Source organism: Octopus bimaculoides, chromosome 19 (assembly GCF_001194135.2).
Source record: "Octopus bimaculoides isolate UCB-OBI-ISO-001 chromosome 19, ASM119413v2, whole genome shotgun sequence".
Lineage (NCBI taxonomy): Eukaryota > Metazoa > Mollusca > Cephalopoda > Octopoda > Octopodidae > Octopus > Octopus bimaculoides.
In genome coordinates this window covers 20,543,625-20,549,380 of record NC_068999.1, presented here as the reverse complement: position 1 = coordinate 20,549,380, position 5,756 = coordinate 20,543,625, and positions in this window count along the sequence as shown.

Here is a 5,756-nt window from a genome sequence, read left to right as displayed (position 1 = left end):
CTTTTTTACTACTAAAATAACCTCGGAAACGAGGTCGGGTCACAGAGTTTTGAGGTCCTTTTCGGGCAATATTTCAATTTGCTTCTTATGTTTCACTTACGTCCCATATTTCACGCATGCGTAGAATTCTACTCGAACAAACATTTATGAAAATGTACACGTAGATATTGCATTAAAATAAGCCGCCCCCACAAAACAAATTCATCAAAAGACAACCATTTCTCTATATGTTATGATGAAATACAGTCTCTCTCTTTCTCTCTCTCTATCTCTGTCTTTCTCTCTCTCTCTCTCTCTCTCTCTCTCGCATGTACACGATCAATACATACAAAAAAGATGTATGCTTATGTATTTATGTGCGTGTATATGATCGATAATGTGGGTGAGTGAGAGAGAGAGAAAGAGAGAAAGAGAGAGAGAGCGAGTGCAATTTACACATACATACAAAGAATACATACATTCTTTTTAACCGTAAAATATTGTATATGACTGTATGCGCGCGCCTCTGTGTGTGTGTGTGTGTATTTACACATACATACAAATAATATATACAAATGCTCATTGCTTCACTTTAACTCGTTTGGAAAGCAGGGAAGTTTCTTTAGAAATAATGTCGTTTACCTGTTGTTTCTAGCATACCAGGCTTTCTGCTAGTAATCTGGTATTGTTCTTACCTCTGCTGTTTCAGTACAATTCTACGCATGCGTGAAACATCAGGCGAAAGTGAGATACTGGGAAATTTTAGCTTTTTGAATACGGATAGGTGATGGGTGGGCGAGGTGTATGAATAGGCATCGACCGTTTCTTTCAGAAAAATTAAACTTTTAAAAAGATATGAATATATTTCCCGGATTTGTGATCCGTATTTTTCTACATAGATAACAAAAATTTCGATAAAAAGCTAAAAATCGAGCAATTGCGGTGGGGACGGGGGTATTGAAAGGTTGAAAAGGTGATTTATGGGCGAAATCGTATTAACCCCCTTTTATAAGACGAATCAATACATAATTTGTGATCCTTCTTAAGAACAGAAAACACTTTCATACAGACCCATGCAAATTGTACACTCTTCACTTTCAAACCATCAATAACTTCCATTACGCCAGTAATCCAGTTCACTATATATATGAACTGTGCTGATTTTGCCCATAAGCAGGGAACAAATAATACAATGTGGCTGTAGGTCATAAAACCCGCGCAACGCCGGGATGTATTGCTAGTGTCTTATATACGCTTGTGTACATGAATATGTGTTTATATGTATGTATATCTATATATATTATGTAAGCGTGTATCTGTGTGTGTGTTTACATATATACGTACATACATACGTGGAGGTGCAATGGCCCAGTCGTTAGGGCAGCGGACTCGCGGTCATAGGATCGCAGTTTTGATTCCCAGACGCGGCGTTGTGAGTGTTTATTGAGCGAAAACACCTAAAGCTCCACGAGGCTCCGGTAGAACCCTGCTGTACTCTTTCACCGCAACTTTCTCTCACTCTTACTTCCTGTTCCTGTTGTGCCTGTAATTCAAAGGGTCAGCCTTGTCACACTGTGTCACGCTGAATATCCCCGAGGACTACGTTAAGGGTACACGTGTCTGTGGAGTGCTCATCCACTTGCACGTTAATTAAACGAGCAGGCTGTACCGTTGAACTGGAACCCTCGACGTCGTAAGCGACGGAGTGCCAACAACAACAACAACAACATACATACATATATAATGCATACATACATACATACATGCACACAGACATACATACACAAATACATGTATATGCATACCAAGAATTCGTGGTGGTCATAAGAGTAAGAGACATCTGAAATACAGCTTCTCGTGTATTTCGCAGCAGTTCGTTCTTTTTACAGCTCCATACGATGCATATAAATCGAGATTAATCAACAGAATTCCTTCTAGAACCAAATGAGTTTAATTCGCCGTTTCGTATCTAGCACAGTATCAATCTCATGCAGGCATAAGCGTAAGGAGAAACTGTGAGTTATGTGTTCAAGTAGAGAATTAATGAAAAAACTGAATTATGTGTTAAGGCAGAGAGGTACAAATGAACACTATTTAAAAAGCGCGTAGCTAAATTACTTGGTCTCAAACACTCAAATATGCTGCAACAAATCACACGCTAAAATGCCATGCGCTACTCTAGCGTATTATTCTCATCGTTTTGGTTCAGACATGTAATTGTTGATATTAAAATCAGAAGACAACACAGTCATTTAGAAAAGTAAGTGAACAAGCAGCGTTTGTAACTTAATCTTCGTCTCTCTATTTCTTTTTAACCGTAACAAAATTGCATATGACTGTATGCGCGCGCCTGTGTGTGTGTGTGTGTGTGTGTGTATATGTAAGCATGCATACATCCATAAATACATGCACACATATATTAATACATACACACGTATGTAAATACCCAGAAAAATATATGTATATACATATATATATCTATTGTTCGATATATATATATATATATATACATACATACATACATACATACATACATACATACATATATATATATATATATATACGCCTATACCGTTTCCTTCCTCCATTCTTCTCTAATTCCTTTTTTCTCCTCTCTCCTTCACCGTTTTCTACCTTTCTCTCTCTTTGCCCTCTTTCTCTTTCCTTGCTCGTACGTGACCATCGTCCATTCTTCTTTTCCTCAAGAGACCATCTTTCTTTTCCTGCACGGATATTTAAACGAACGTGTTTATATTCTCTCTCTATCTCTTCTATTTTATCTCTTTTAAAAATAATTTTTTTCCTAGTGTTCACTATTTTCCACTTGGTCTAACGACCCTCCATGTTTCCTTTTGTTCGGTTTGCTTGTATGTGTCTACTGTTAGTTTTTTTGTTCTCAACTTTGTCCCTTCGTAAATCATAAATTTTATTTTACAATGTATGGGAAGAACTGTCTTTGAAGACTCAAATTATCACTGAATGCTCGGTATGATGAGTAGACAGCCGACAGCTGAGGAAGGGTCCTTTCAGTGTGTTAAATTGTCCTGATTCCCATTTTTCTCTTTGTTAACGTATTTCATGTTATTTGCACCGCTGGTGACGTCCTGTGCCCATACATGCATGTATATATACATATATATATATATATATATATATATTATTTATTATTTAACTGAACGCGACGCATCCATTTGCAAGTAAGTATATATAAACTAAACCTTTTTTCTATTTTCTCTCCCTGTTTGTTTCTGTGTTCCACTCTGTTGAAGAGCATAGGCTAGAAACATGAAATACTTTCTCACTTCCCGAGCGTTAAACTGATACATCTGTTTGTTGTTTACACACCCGTCTTCGTCTTTTGTCCTTTTGTAAATTCTCACTATATATATATACATATATATGATTCTGTTTGCATGTGTATATTCTTTTATTCTTTTACTTGCGTCAATAATTTTACTGCGGCCATGCTGGAACACCGTCTTTAGTAAAAAAAAATCGAGACTAGAATTATTGTAAGTCTAGTACTTATACCGAACCGCTAAGTTACAGTAACTAAGCACGTCAACATCAGTTGTCAATCAATGGTGGGGGACAAAGAGACACACAAATAGATATATATAGATAGGCAATGAGCTTTTGATTTCCGTCTACCAAATCCACTCAATATACTTACATGGCTTAAGCCTTGAGACAAGCATATGACTACTGGCAGGATCAACCATGTATCATCGCGATTCGATCGTTCGACAGCTGTCTTCAAGTAGAACCTCAGGCAGATCCTTTGGTCAGCCTGAGGTTATAATAGAAGACAGTTGTCCAAGGTACCACGCATGTGGTTGGGAAGCAAGCTTCTTACCACGCAGTTACTCCAAACCTACACATATAAATATGCAAATTATGCATATACGTATATATAGATATGTGTGTGTGTGTGTGTCAAAAAACAAAGAATAAAAGGTAAAAATGTACATGTGATTGCGTACGAACGTACATATATATCATACATACGTGATATATATATATCATACATACATGATACATATACACATACATGATACATATACACATACATACATGATAAACCACGCACACACACGTATGTGGGTGTTAGTGTCTGTATAAGTATTCAGGTTTTTATATATTTTGATAAGCATGAAGATATATGTGTGTGGGATTGTGTATGTGAACATGTGTGAGTGAGTGAGTGAGAGAGAGAGAGAGAGAGCGAGAGAGAGAGAGAGAGAGAGAGAGTTAATATTAATGTACGTATTTGCGTGAGTATTAGCTGCTGCAGTCAAATGCTCTTGTACATCGAGTCGTGAACGATACGCATGTCTAAATAACTGTATAATATATTGAGAGATATATGGCAAGTGAAAGTGAAACTGCAGTGTGATTAATATTCCCAATAGCTACGATGCATTAATAGTTTCTCATGTGAGATAATTTAATATTCGAGCTGATAAGTCACACTGAATAATTCCAGTAGGCTACACTTGCTATTTTACGGTGTTAGCTTCCTTTCTATTTACATCTCACCATTTATGCACGCATAAATACACGGATATGGATACTTACACACGTATAGACACATGCCCATTTATATGCACACATAACCACATACATATATTTATGTATGTATGTATGCATGTACCTATGTATCTCTCCCTCTCTCTCTCTCTCTCTCTCTCTCTCTCTCTCTCTCTCTATATATATATATATATATATATATATATATATATATATATATATATATATATATATATATGTGTGCGTGTGTGTGTATATGCATGTATATATATGTGTATATATATATTCTTACATGTATGTATGTATATATATATATATATATATATATATACGCATGCGCGCACACAGACACAGAAACACACACACACACACACACACACACACATGTACACAAGCATAAATGCCTATTTATCTGAACAAAAATGTACAACTATGTACACATGTACCTCTCTATCTATCTATCTCTATCTATCTATCTATCCATCTATTTATTTATCTATCTTTCTATCTATCTATCTATCTATCTATCTATCTATCTATCTATCTATTTATATATATATACACATATATATGTATGTGTGTGTATATATATACATATATATATATTTATTTATGTATATATCTATGTACATATAAATACATATATAAATATGTATATACATATATACATATATTGTACATGGTTATTATAGATATGTGATATGTGTATATCCATCTACGTGCGTGCGTTTATAGGTGCATTTGTGTGCGTGCGTGAGTGTGTGTGTAAGCTTGTGAGAGCCAGCGCGCACGTTTGTGTGAGTGTGTGTGTGTGTACAGATACCTATAATTGAATGTATGAATGTTGATAGATTCAAGGAACATTGTGTTTCTTTTTTTTTTATTTATGGAACAGGACATGAGGCACGTGCTTACACTTCATATCGTTATGCTTAAAAAAATCAACATAATATTTATACATACGTAAAGGTATACATACATGTATACATGCAAGCAAACATACATACATGCGTGCATGTGCGCATACAAGCATACATGCATAATATGGTGGCATGTACGTACAGTAATGTGTGTGTGTATGTATGTATATATATATATATATGTATATAGATAGATATACAGATATAGAATTAGGTTTTTAGATACAACACAAGACATTTACATGGGTATATGCACGGTAGCAGCAAGACGTATAGCAAAGCACACACACAAAATATGTAAATCTTTCTATATATATATATATATAT